This window comes from Triticum urartu, chromosome 7, assembly GCF_003073215.2.
Source record: "Triticum urartu cultivar G1812 chromosome 7, Tu2.1, whole genome shotgun sequence".
NCBI classification, from domain to species: domain Eukaryota; kingdom Viridiplantae; phylum Streptophyta; class Magnoliopsida; order Poales; family Poaceae; genus Triticum; species Triticum urartu.
Window position 1 is genome coordinate 73,898,854 of NC_053028.1, and position 14,948 is coordinate 73,913,801.

At 47.5% G+C, this 14,948-nt stretch overlaps 1 pseudogene; it reads right to left on the reverse strand.

The window, feature by feature from the left end:
• Positions 1-14,558, reverse strand: part of LOC125518398 — a 45,884-nt pseudogene extending 31,326 nt beyond the window's left edge.
• Positions 14,559-14,948: the final 390 nt, after the last annotated feature.

Genomic DNA, 14,948 nt, shown 5'->3' on the forward strand with positions numbered 1-14,948 from the left:
GGAGAATGATGTGATGGACAAGACCCAATCCTAAACATAGCACAAGATCGTATAGTTCGTTTGCTAGAGTTTTTCCAATGTCAAGTATCTTTTCCTTAGACCATGAGACCGTGTAACTCCCGGATACTGTAGGAGTGCTTTGGGTGTACCAAACGTCACAACGTAACTGGGTGACTATAAAGGTATACTACGGGTATCTCCTAAAGTGTCTGTTGGGTTGACACGGATCAAGACTGGGATTTGTCACTTCGTATGACGGAGAGGTATCTCTGGGCCCACTCGGTAATGCATCATCATAATGAGCTCAAAGTGACCAAGTGTCTGGTCACGGGATCATGCATTACGGTACGAGTAAAGTGACTTTCCGGTAACGAGATTGAACGAGGTATTGGGATACCGACGATCGAATCTCGGGCAAGTAACGTACCGATTGACAAAGGGAATTGTATACGGGGTTGCTTGAATCCTCGACATCGTGGTTCATCCGATGAGATCATCGAGGAGCATGTGGGAGCCAACATGGGTATCCAGATACCTCTGTTGGTTATTGACCGGAGAGCCGTCTCGGTCATGTCTACATGTCTCCCGAACCCGTAGGGTCTACACACTTAAGGTTCGGTGACGCTAGGGTTGTATGGATATGAGTATGCAGTAACCCAAAAGTTGTTCAGAGTCCCGGATGAGATCCTGGACGTCACTAGGAGTTCCGGAATGGTCCGGAGGTGAAGAATTATATATAGGAAGTGCAGTTTCGGCCATCGGGAGAGTTTCGGGGGTCACCGGTATTGTACCAGGACCACCGGAAGGGTCCCGGGGGTCCACCGGGTGGGGCCACCCATCCCGGAGGGCCCCATGGGCTAAAGTGGGGAGGGGAACCAGCCCATAGTGGGCTGGTGCGCCCCCCTTGGCCCACCCCATGCGCCTAGGGTTGGGAACCGTAGGGTGGGGGGCGCCCCAGCTGGCTTGGGGGCACTCCACCCCTTGCCCCCCCTAGGAGATCCCATCTCCTAGGGCCGGCGCACCCCCTAGGGGGCCTATATAAAGGGGGGAGGGAGGGGCAGCCGCACCCTTGAGTCTTGGCGCCTCCCTCTCCCCTGCTACACCTCTCCCTCTCGCAGAAGAACGGTGAAGCCCTGCTGCAGTGACTGTTGCATCCACCACCACGCCGTCGTGCTGCTGCATCTTCATCAACCTCTCCTTCCCCCTTGCTGGATCAAGAAGGAGGATACGTCACGCTGACCGTACATGTGTTGAACACAGAGGTGTCGTCCGTTCGGCACTAGGATCTCCGGTGATTTGGATCACGTCGAGTACGACTTCCTCATCCCCGTTCTTTGAACGCTTCCACGCGTGATCTACAAAGGTATGTAGATGCAATCCGATCACTCGTAGCTAGATGAACTCATAGATGGATCTTGGTGAAACCATAGGAAAATTTTTGTTTTCTACAACGTTCCCCAACAATTACTTACTTGGGGAGCAGTGCGGTTGCTACTCAGGCCCACGTCCTCGGTAGTGTCCGGACACTCTATTTGGGGTCCGAAGAACGATTTGTACATCTCCTTGTGCGTCATGCCGAGGAAATTCTGAATAGTGTGCGGTCCTTCCGGGTTGAATTCCCACATGCGGAGGGGCCGGCGTTTGCAAGGCTGGACCCGATGAACCAGCATAACTTGCATTACCATAACCAGACTGAAATCTCCCTCGAAGAGATCTCAGATACGGCTCTGCAGTATTGGCACGTCCTTGGCTGGACCCCAGCTCAGCCCCTTGCTGATCCATGACATCGTGGTGGAGGGCCCGGGCGAAAGGTGGGGGCAGCTACCCACTTGGCACTTCGGGGAGCTGTGACGTAAAACCACTCTTGTTGCCACAATCCGGACACCTCTGGAAAGGAACCCTTTGGCCATGGAGCGTTAGCAATTTTGCTTATTAGAGCACCTCCGCACGCTGCATACTGCCCCTCGACCATCTTCAGCTTCACATCGAAGGTCTTGAGCCACAGGCCGAAGTGAGGGGTAATGCGAAGGAAGGCCTCACAAACGACAATAAATGACGAGATGTGAAGAAGGGAATCCAGGGCCAGATCATGAAAATCCAGCCCGTAATAGAACATAAGACCCCTAACAAAGGGATCCAGAGCGAGGCCTAGTCCTCGAAGGAAGTGGGAGACGAACACGACGCTCTCGTTAGGTTCGGGAGTTGGGACGACCTGCCCTCGGGCGGGCAGCCTATGCGAAATTTCAGCGGTCAGATATCTGGCCTCCCTCAACTTCTTGATATCCTCCTCCGTGACAGAGGAAGGCATCCACCGGCCTTGAAGGCTGGACCCGGACATGATTGAAGGTCCGAAGCACCTGACCTGGGCTTTGGGTGTTAGAACTCGAGGCGGGGGAAGGATTCGATTGAGCACGGGAGGGAAAAAGGTAAAAGCCTTGTCCCTTTATAAAGAGGGTGAATATCAAGCGTCCTCCTCATGGTTGTTTGGGACTTGCCTAAGATCTAGGAGTCCTAGGCATGGTTGGGTTACCCACGTCCGTATTAATGAGAATCCCGTGATAAAGGGAACACGATCTCTGCTTTGACAAGACGTGTCAAGAAACCATCTCGCGTTATGTGCGGGGCTGGTTAAAGAAAAATAGTTCGAATAATTACCAGGCCATGGCATGATGTCATGCTGCCAAAACGTGTCAGCAGATTAGATTTGTGGAAATATTATTCTCTCTACGGTGGTATGGGTGGAACTTATTTTGCAGGGTCGGACACTATCCTTGTATTCAAAATCTTCTGTGGTGTATTCGGAGGAGGAACCCGCCTTGCAATGCCGAAGACAACACTGCGCACCGGACTCATCGTCATTGAAGCCTGGTTCAGGGGCTACTGAGGGAGTCCTGGATTAGGGGGTCTCTGGACAGCCGGACTGTTGGACTATGAAGATACGAGATTGAAGACTTCGTCCCGCGTCCGGATGGGACTCTACTTGGCGTGGAAGGCAAGCTAGGCAATACGGATATGTATATCTCCTCCTTTGTAACCGACCTTGTGTAACCCTAACCTCCTCCGGTGTCTATATAAACCGGAGGGTTTTAGTCCATAGGACAACATACAATCATACCATAGGCTAGATTCTAGGGTTTAGCCTCTCTGATCTCGTGGTAGATCAACTCTTGTACTACTCATATTATCAAGAATAATCAAGAAGGACGTAGGGTTTTACCTCCATTAAGAGGGCCCGAACCTGGTTAAAACATCTTGTCCCCTGCCTTCTGTTACCATCCACCTTAGACGCACAGTTTGGGACCCCCTACCCGAGATCCGCCGGTTTTGACACCGACAGGGACCCTAGCCACCGCTCCCCCATCCCCCTGCTCCCCTCCCTCCCCCGCCGTCGTCGGCAGGCGTCGATGGGCAAAGCCCGATCGGCGCGGTGGCAGCAGGGCCTTTCCTTCCTCCTCTGCCTTCAGGGTCCGTCGCGGGGCGAAGCTTGCGGGTGGCGGCGCTGGGCTTCCGCAGGGCCCAACGGCACGGTGGCGATGGTGCGGCCGTCTGGTGGCGGCGCGGCAACGGCCTAAGCCCCGGTGGTGGTGCGGCGGCTGCTGGGTGGTCCGGCTCGGGTGGCGGCGCCCTGGTGGGCGTCTGGCCAGATCCGCCTGGATCTGGCGCCTGGGGTCCGGCTGGCGACGCAGGAGGGTGGAGGGATCTCGCCTGAGCTCCCGTGTGCTGCTGGTCGGCGGCATCTCGTGTGGGGCAGCAGGAGGTTGTGGCGGCCGGCAGCGCGTGATGGTGGATGCGTGTCCAGCCGGGGGATCTCGAGCTCCTTATTGGATGGCGCGGGCTGCGCTGGTCTTGGACTGCGGCCGGCTGCCTCCTCCATCTCCGGGGAGGCAGCGGCGTGGTGGTGGTGGTGCCCTGGGAGGAGTGTGGCCGGCGACTCCGACGCGTGGAGCTCGCCGGGCGGCGCGGGTTGGGCAATGGCAGTGGTGGTCGCTGCTCCGGCTGTGGATGGCTCCACGGTGGCTTGGCAAGTCGGCTTTGGTGACGGTTGGCACGTCCTGGCGTCGGTTCGTCCGTAGGCGGCTTGTATCGACCTTTGACCCCTCCTCCTCCTCGTCCGGTCGCTATGATCAGCGAAGGTCTGGCCTTCTCCTAGCTGCGGTCCATTGCTCGTTTCGCGCCCGGTGCGCAGGTCCGAGCTCATCTCGCGCATAGTGTCGCAGGACTAAGCTCGTCTCGCACACGGTGCTGCAGGACTGACCTCGTCTCGCGCACGGTGTTGTGGGACCGAGCTCGCCTCGTGCCCGGTGCTGCAGGATGGGTAGATGGAGGCCAGGTGGCCAGCCTATTGGGTCTCAGCACTGGGGGTCGCCCAGAGGTGCTAAAGGTGGGACCTTTCTGCTCGTCCCTTTAGTTGGGATAGCGGCAGGTCTGGGTGAGGTGGTGTCAAGGTCTTGGATGCCGGGGTGCTGGCCCTGGTGGTGGTTGCGCGGTGCTCTCAGGCGGAGGCCGTGGCTTGGTGCTGCTCGGTGGCCATGGCCTTGTGGGCGGCATGGTCACCGGGGTGTGGCGTTCGATGGCTGTGAGTTTTTGGCCGGGGTGAAAACATGTTCTATCTTCGGACGGACCGATGGCGGTGAAGCTCGTTCCCTTCTTGAAGGCGTCGTCGTGGCTCTCATTGCTCATCGTGCAGCTTCGGGGGAAACTCTGATCCTTGGATTGGGAGGTGGTGATGCTCCGGTGTCGTATCCTTCCTGAAGGCGCCGCCTTGGAGCCCACGGTTCGTCATATGCGGCTTCATCTCTTCGCGGTGGTAGTGCTAGGGGTGGTGTTGCCGTGCTCAGCACCTATGTATCATGCCTTGGGTGTGTGCGTGTGTTGTGTTGGCGTGCGTTGTACTGGGGTGTGAGGATCGTGCTTTATATATAAAGCGGGGCGAAAGCCTTTTTCGGCAAAGCCATCGACAAGCAGAGAACAAGACATAGATAACTATGCTAGAACCATTACAAGATATGAAGAGTACATGCCTAAGATTAAGTCGACTTCTTCTGCAACAATGCCTTCAAGAAAGGATAACACCCTCGCGCCACCATCGTCGTATCCGACTGGAGACAACCAAGACAAGGAGTTTCATCTTGAATGCCAAGACCGGCCAATCAAGGTTAGAACATGACATGGAGACAACGCCTTCAACAAGGTAACAATGCAAGTTCAGCCGCTGCTAAGTCTAACCAATGAAGGCCAAAACAATAGTTTTTACCACGGATATGACGCGATGTTCTAAGCATGATCTTGCAATAGATCTTTCGAAAGCTGCACAATCAGTGCTACACACAAAACCACCATGGTGTCCATCGGATAGGTCGCACCCCTCTCACAACACTGCTCAGAAGTATGCACCAAAGAAGCACATGCCCCACAAAGCCACCTAGCCGACCACCTCATGAGGAGGAGTGTTCCCGCCATTGCCATCAGTGACAAGAGGTTGTAGTGGCGCTAGTAGATGGGTGAGACATCTTCCCACATATCACCGCCAAGACCATTGAGGAGCCGCCAAACTCGTGCCACGAATCTGGCCGCTGCAACCGAAGCTCGAGCCATCCATGTCCGGGCCATCAATCTGCCTACGCGTTGAACCGTGTCAGGCACACAACATGCCATATCCAACGCACAACCACTGAGCACCCAATCTAGCGCAAGCCCCCTTGACAAGCCGAATCCAACTGCAGGGCAGCGCCCGCTGCCACCACAACCATCTGCAACTAGTGTCTTCGCCCCAGCCATGGGAGTACTTTAGCAGCTAGATTTAGGCGAGTATGCCTAAATCTGCCACCATCAACACTACTAGGAAAAGGCCTACTAGTGGCGCATCAGTTTTGCCTACTAATGGCGCACTACTGGTACGCCACTAGTACCACGCCATTAGTATTTTTTACTAATGGCGCACCACTGGTGCGCCATTAGTATCTGGTATACTAATGGCGCACCACGCCGTGCGCCATTAGTATAGGCCACCACGCGCCATTAGTATCTGGCATACTAATGGCGCACTGTGGGGTGATGCGCCATTAGTATGAATATTAGTTTTTTTACTTTTCTGAATTTTGCACAGGTTACAAAATATATTATTGGACAGAATATAGACAGCACCCCACAGCAAGAGCAGATTCATCGAATATAATAGAAGATTAGTCTCCAAATACAATTCATCATATTAGTCTCCGAATTCAAAAGACCGAACAAAGATAGAACATTACAAGTCTCGAGACCGCGAGTAGCGAGTTTGTCGGAAGTAATACTAAGATAGAACATTACAAGTCTTGAACCAACCCTACTTAATTGTTCTTAGCACATGATCATCAGTATTAGACAGGACCTAAATACCCTATTTAAGGTAAAATAGCATAAAACAATATAGACCCTGACTCTCCATTATGGAGAATGGAGATCATCCTGTCTCCAATTCTTGCGCTTCGCTTCCTTTTACTTCCAAGAACCTCCTTACGACTGTCCATACATTTTTTCCATCCTTTGATTTTCATGTCTCCACTTCTTTTAGAAATCTCGTATGGACAGATGAGATTGTAGGATGAACTGGTTGTATGTTCAAAAGATTAAGACTACCTTTCTTATACATCAAATGAGGCACACAATTCTCTGGGATTATCTGTTGAAAAACATAGTAATAACTTCATCAAATGAGGCACCCTAAAACCTATGGTTTAATGCAGCAAGAATAAAGGGGCAGTTGATCCTACTTAATTAAGTACTAAGATACCCCGGCCCATGCATTAGTCACAAGTACCCCATATGTCCTATTTTTAGCAAAGTCATGCTAAAATTTACGGAAAATTTCAGCATGACCTTTGCTGAAAATAGGACATATATGGAGTACCCGAATTTGCCGGAACGGAAGTTAATCGACATTCCAGCAAACTCAAGGGCCTCTCTGGGTACCTGCAAAATCATTATCCCCGCGTAATGAAGTCGCCAATGGGTCATTTCAGAAGATCACAAGTAGCATCATCACAAGTACAAGATCATCACAAGTAGCATCATCAGAAGATCACAAGTAACACACTTTGGTCTTCTAGTTACAAAACAAAACTGACATAATTCTAGATGTCATAATCAGATCAAAATTTCAAACCACACACTTACTTTCAACTATAAACAAAACTGACTTGCTGTTAATGAACAGTGGCTAAAGATATATAAAACTCCATTGCAAATGTGCCATGTCAATAAAACAACTCATGGAAGTAACTACTAGCAGCATGTCATTATCATGGCACTCCACTATATATTTTTATGACAAAATACATCATTATCAGGGCACATTATGGCCATTTTCTTACATGATGCTAACTGTACCTAACTGAATTTTTTGACAGTAGGGCACATTATGGCCATTAGAAGGTTATCCACCTTTGTGAAATTCTGAAGATGCCAAACTACAGTCACCTCAAATCTGTCCTTTGTAAGGTTGACAAGGCAGAATGGAATTACCTCAAACATCATTCGGGAAGCTTGAGGAGGGGTGGTAGTGGAGAGGAGGAACTAATCTGGGATGGCAGTGGAGAGGGCGGCGAGGAGGAGGGGTGGTGACCTTCACGGAGGATCTCTCAACCTCTTTGGAGGAGGGGACCTGCTTCCAAAAGCAAGAAAAACACAATTAATGTGGCTGGCGATCTTACTGCCCAAAATCCACACATGGAGGCTGCTGAATTGAAGATAAAATACAGTTAACGGGAGACAAACGAGGAGGAGGACTTACCCTTGTCGTTGCCGATGAGCGGTGCCTCCAGGTCACGCTGCCGTCGGGGCGGGGGGCGCAGGGCGCGGGGACGTGAGCGGCGGAGGGGGGAAGGTCTGTAGCCAGCATCAGCGGCGGCGCCGCCGCCGTCGTTCACCAAGACGGAGGGGGTAGCGGGGTAGGACCCGACCGAGACGCCGACAAGGGAGTCGGAGGGGGAGGAGAGCAGGTCGGAGTGCAGCGTCGGCGGCCAAAAGGGGGAGGGCAGGCGGCGTCGGCGGCCAAAACCCTAATGTCGGTGGCGAAATGGAGGAGGGCGGCGGCGGGTGGGGCACGAGGCCGAAGGCGATGGGCGAACGGAGGAGGAGGGGGCTTACGGGCGGAGGAGATCGGGCGGCGGCGCAGTGGGTGGGGCGGCGGCGCAGTGGGTCGGCAGCGAGGCCCGAGACGGCGAGGCGGGGCGCGGGGGTCGTCGGAGCGGCCGGGTGTGGAGCGAGGGGGAAGTGGAGGGAGGGACGAAGGGATCGGGCGAATTAGGGGGAAGATTACTAATGGCGCACCCACTGGCGGTGCGCCATTAGCTAGAGGGAAATAAACTTAGTAATGACGCACCTAACTAGTAATGGCGCACTGTCTACATGATGCGCCATTAGTATGTTTGGGAAAATGAAAAAAATTGTTACTAATGACGCACCATGTATCTGATGCTCCATTAGTGTCTTCCACAGTAATGGCGCACCTGCACATGGTGCGCCACTGCTATATTATAGTGATGCACCACATGTCAGATGCGCCATTAGTGTTAATTCCATCTATAACCCTTTTCCTAGTAGTGCAACCACCATAGGTGAGCACCGCTTTATCCTTGCAGCCATGACGATGCGTTGTATGCGCTTGGGTGCCAGCCAGGGGATCCCCTCTGAGTGAAGAGATGAGCCCACCGCCAGATGGGCTTTGACCGATGGACTCATCCGGCGGTGACAGAAAGAGAAGAGGGAGGAGACGGGGGTGACGGTGGCTAGTGTTTCGCTTGAGCCATCCCTGAAGCGACACAGATGTCTATTTAGAAGTGATGAGTAATAGTCAAGTAAGTTTTTTGGAGACCCGTGTCAGGTCTAAAACACCATCTACTCCCTCCGTCCTCAAGTAAGTGGATGTTTAGCATTCGAGATTTGTCCAAAAAAGAGTGTACTTCTATCTTCCCAATGCACCTTGAAGTACAAAAAAAATGCTACCCTCCCATCACACAGGAATCAAACCTAATAACATTTAACACATGGTCTCCTCATTTTCTACATGCGCTTAGCTCATTAGAGGTGGGGGAATTAAAGAGGAGAGAGATAGTGGTCGGCACCTTTCCAATGCATTTTCTACTCCACTCCATAATCTGTCTTAAAATTTCTATGTGTCGACTTAATTGAGGACGGAGGGAGCATCTACTAGTGGAGGGATTATCAAGAAAATTGTCTTATAACAAAAGCTTATTAGAAATCACTCAAAAGGCAATGGAAAGGTAGCAACATTTACATGGCATGAGTCTAACATTTTTCGCAAATTAGTTGCACATTGATGGCCAATAAAACAAGCTAGTTATCAAAAATTTCCAATATTTGAAGCATGGTGGTATGCATATAATTACTTACCAGGGCGAAAAGTTCCTCGTGGAAGGAGGGCCATGACAAAAGCAGAAAAAGAAAGAACTACAATACTCATTATCTCTAGACATAGAATCAACCATTCAGTTGCTGCAAAATTATAGAAATATGGACTTGCATTCTTGTCAACAAGATCCAAATTGTTAGCGAAGAATCGATCTTCTTCCTCAAAGGCCCTTATTTTTATAGCCCCTGAAATTGATTCACCTAAGTGATTTGCTAGGGCAGATTTGGTAGTACCATTGATCCGCATCAATTCCTTGGCCGAGGCTAGATAGTACCCCTGCATGACCAAATATAACAGGTTTCAGAAAATGAGAACTTTGAATGCAAAACTGCATGCTCATTCACTCTCGGTCAAAACATCACTTGGTGAATGAATTCAAATAATTATATATATGAGGCTTACAATAAAGAAACATAGTTTAGCCACAGAGAAATAACTTCATACCAATTACCTGCAACCTAATTGCTAAAACTATCATTGGAATGGATACAAATAGAACTTGCCATGTAACAATAGCCAATACCACTAGATTGATATATGCATTTAAGCTGGCACCGAGGCTAAACATGAAGGCAAATGGAACATCGAGGTCAACGATACTCAAATCAGAAGAGACCTGCATTAGAAGAAAAAGGGAACGAGTTAATCTATCCTGAGAAGAATCTTTTGGTGTAAAACAGAACAAAAAAATAGTTGTATTTGCCATTGGTTTAAGAATTTTTACCCGGCTAAGAACCCGTCCTAGAGGAGTAGAATCAAAAAAGGACATTGATGCACGGAACAACGAATTGAGTAACTCAAAAAATAAGGATCTTGATGTCTGAATCCCAAGAACAACACCTGATAAAGATCTTGATAGAAGAAAAATATCGAGCTAACTCCGATAATGATGTACACAGAAATTAACTTCAGTGTAGTAACATGAGGATTTTGGACATTGGCAGCCATCCATGAATTTTGTGATATTTGTCCAGCAATGAAAATCATGTGAGAAATGATGCAAAAGGATAAATACAGGAATCCTTTGTTCTGGCGCAAGTAAAGCATATAAGGCTTAACACCTGCATCCCCTGTTCCCCTTTCCTCTTTCTTTATCAGTTGATCCGCCAACGATGGCTTCACAAACTCTGTATGAATGTCATCTGTCTCCTTTATTGATACTTCCTTAGATCTTTGAGGGGATATATTGCTATTAAGATCTGAAACACCAATAGTATGTTTATGGGCATTTAGAAGGCCTTTAAATTCTTCACAATCAGCCAATAGATCATGATAAGGTGCAGACTGAATGACCTCTCCGTCTGACATTAACTGACAAAAACATCATTGTGTTAGATGACATCAACAAATAAATCAAGCTAATTACAGATAATATAAATCACAGGGGCACAAATATCATCAGATGGTGACATCAAGTGGACAGAGGTACCAAAATGGAGTCAAATACAGGTAGAAAATCCACTTGGTGTGTCACCAAAAGAACAGTCTTGTCTGATAGAGAACTCACGACATATTCCTGTTACAAAGAGATGTGTAAAACAGTTCACACTCTAATAGTAATACAGTCTGCATACACTGTTTCATCAACAGCGCTGAAAGGATCATCAAGAAGATAGATGTCTGCATTTTGGTATAGTGCATGAGCAAGCTGAATGCGCTGCTTCTGACCACCACTAAGATTTACTCCTCTCTCCCCAATTTGTGTGCAATCTCCATATGGCAACATTTCAAGGTCCTTGACCAATGAGCACCTCGCGACTGTGTTGTGGTATCTTTCCCGGTCCATCGGCGATCCAAAGAGGATATTGTCTTGCACAGTTCCTGTTTGGATCCATGCATTCTGAGAAATACATGCTATTTTCGCACATATTTGGATCTGGAATGTTTATCCAAAGTTCAAGAGTTTGAAATGAAGTTCTTATGAAAAAAATGAACTTTAATTCATATATGCAACATTGTCGAGCATAATTTTCAACAACTTTGCAAACTGAACATGATGTTGTTTGTCAACTGGCTATGTTTCTTCATGTCTAAATGTCTCAATTCTGAATATGACAGATATTTCACTAGACAATGAACTTCTAATAAAACATACCGTGCCTTCAGTTCTGGGGACCTCTCCGAGTACAGCAGCCAAAAGCGTCGACTTACCTGAACCTACCTCTCCACATATTGCTATTTTTTCTCCAGCTTTGGCTACCAGATTTATAATCTTTAGAGTTGGTTTTGATGTATTCTCTTCCCAAGAGAAGCTACAGGAATTCATCGCTATAGGATAATCAGTGCCACTATTGTATTTCTTCCTAACTTGTCCATTTAGCTCAGGTGCATCAAGGAACTTTGATATCCGAGTGAAAGAAACCTTAGCTTGTATCACAACAGCAATAACATTCGGCATCAATATAACAGGGTCTTGCACAAGACGTAGAGTTGCCACAAAGGTGAAGACATTGCTAGCATCAAGAGGTATTTCCAAAAGATAGCATGTTACAAAGGTCGCCGCTGAAACCAAAATAGGAGATGACCAGAATAGGAAACCTTTGTAGGTCCTCCTAAGCTAGAATGCAGACAACCACTTGTACTCAACCTCCCTCAATCCCTCGATGACCTTCCTGAAGTGAGCTTCCCATGCATAAAGTTTCAAGATCTTCATATGAACTAATGACTCAGACATGGCCTTCAATCTCACATCTTGTGCTTCCATAAGTTTACTCTGAAATTTGTGTTGCGGTCGGGCCAATGGAACGCTGCACAGTATAGTGATAATAATGACAACTAAAGATGAAATCATTGCATCACCAACCGTATTGTATAGAATTGCCAGAGCAATGCAAAGCTGAACACTTGTTGTCCATGTTTGATGGAACCAGTATGGGAATTCCCCAATCCGATACGCATCGACGGTCACATAGTTCATAATTTCTCCAGAAGAGTGCTTCATTTTTGCTGCGTTCGATAGCTTATGTTGTTTCTTATAAATAGCTGCTGACAGGAGTGACCTCACCTGCAGTCCTAATCTCCGAGTGCGGAAATACCATTGTCTCTGTGACAATAATTCACAACACTTGTAGACGAACATTAACGTAGCAAGCACATAGCCTTCGTGTTTATAGGTCCATTTCCCAAGTGAGACATTGATGAATGCTTTGAGAATTATCGGGCCTGTAGACAAGGTGACAACCTTGAGCAAAGAAAAGAAACTTGAGACCAAGATGGCATGCTTGTGAGAAGAAACAATAGTCCAGAAGAATGATGGTGTGTCATGTGACTTCTTGCCATCAGCTTCTCCATGAACATCATGTAATGGTTGCGTGCTCGATCTACGGCGCCTATAAGTGGTATGTCTTTGTCCTCAAGGGGTTTCTTGTAGCCCATCTTCAATAGAGGATTCAACCACCAAAATGAGGTCTTGCTGAAAACCCAGCTTTAGCGAAGGGAGTCGCCTGACTTGCAGAATCAGCTGCCACACCATCTGAAAAAAACAGCTTTAGCATAAGTAGCGGATGTGGTGTACTCCCTACATTCCAAATTATTGAAAGTTCTAGGTTTGTCACAAGTCAAACTTGTTTAAGTTTGACCGAGTTTATAGAAAAATATACCAACATCTATAATACCAAATTAGTTTTGTAAAATTCATCATAAACTATATTTTCATACTATATGTACTTGATGTTGGAGATATTAGCAAATTGTTCGATAAACTTGGTCAAACATAAATAAGTTTGACTTAAGACAAACAACTTCAAGTAATTTTAAACGAAGGTAGTAGCAAGCTATGTAACATGAAGAAGTTGAGGAGAGGATTTACTTGTGAAGGAACCCATATGGGCATGCAATCTCTATTGCTGAATTGCACTTCGAGGTGGATAAGCTCCTGTTGCAGCCCTGCACCAATTATGAACAAGAAACTGTAGTTAGGACAATGAACAGATGCCCTTGTTCATGAAGGAGCAGACAAACAAAAGATACTAAAAATACCGGTTCTGGAGCAAACATCAGGAAGTCTGAATGCTATGAAATTATCTTGAGCGACATACAGAAATTTGAACGCTTGCTCGGAACACAAAGATCACAATGCCTCATTAAAATCAAGGAAACCCAAAGCTGAAGCAGAAACTGTACTCGCTAGTGATCATCAACTGTACCTTGTTGAGCCAGAGGAGAAGAAACTAGAAGAACTGCTTTGTTTGGCTATAAAAGGCCGCACCCATATTCAAGAATTTCCTCGAAGAAAAGAAAGGCCAGATATCCAAAAATAAGTTCCCCAAAACGGCACCCGTTTTCCCTCTTAAGTGATGATGGCAGTGTTGAGTGTTGACCTCTCTAGGCTGCTGCTAGCTGGTGAATAGTAGCACCAAGCTAACAACGTGCCAAATGTTTGGTGTGTACAAGTTTTGTAATCTTCTGTGCGAAAATATTTTGTGATATGTTGAGAATCAAAATTTCTGTAACCAACTCCGGTGACAGCCGGCCATATTAATATACACCGAGTGGCCACCAGATCAATATACTATGCAAAAGAAATCACCTAATGTCACATTTTGTAGATCTGAAGGCCTTTCGCCCTGCTCGCTTTCATAGAAACGAAACAACATCCAAGCCCACTCTTACATCCATCAAAATAAAACCAGCTGAAGCAAGATCCACCACCATCAGCTTAACAGGACATAGGCAGAAATAAATCTGACCATAACAGCGCCGCGTCTTGCCATAGTGGTCATCGGCCCCAGCAAAAGTGTGGTCCTTCGTTTCTTCGTTGCCAACTGAGCTGGGGAGCTTCCACCATCTTTGCTTCCGTAAGGGAGCAGGAACTTTTTGCAGGATCTGCAAGTTCAGTTAGGGACACAACGGTCTCATGCATTTGAGTAACCCCGATGGTCACCGACACATCACCTGTAAACCATACCATGGTAATCAAGCAAAAAAACATGTCATTACATAATTTCCAGGTAGTCGACAACATACCGGCAGTAATCTTATTCAAAGCAGCATTATTGGTATTGTTGAGCCATAGATTCAAAATTAACAAATTCAGAGCATTGAAGCACATTGACAGTTTCTTTCCACACCACTTGTACCACGTGACAACAAGAGAATAGAGGTTGGAAGGTCTCTTTCTCACAACACAACAAACAAGATTCCTCATGCAGGTATATATCACGGGTAAGGAGTTTATTATGGGATAAAAGGCAGACAAAAAACATGTGACAGCCGGGACAAAAAAGCAATGTTTTAAATAGCGGGCTATGACATTTAGCGGCCGCTTCTCCAGGAGCTATGAGAAGCTATAGCGGGCTAAGCCACATTTAGCGGTTTTGCATAAATCATGAAAAAACAAAAAATACTCATACAATTAGCCATCATGTATATTTATAAGAAGTCACAATCTTCTAGTAGTCACTACTTTTGAACCATATAACGCAATTCCAGTCTGTAAATTACTGCTAAGCATTGTGAAATATGGACAACATGCACATGAACATGACTGCTTGATCAATCTAGTCAGATAGAGTCGAACTTAATTACTAGATCTACC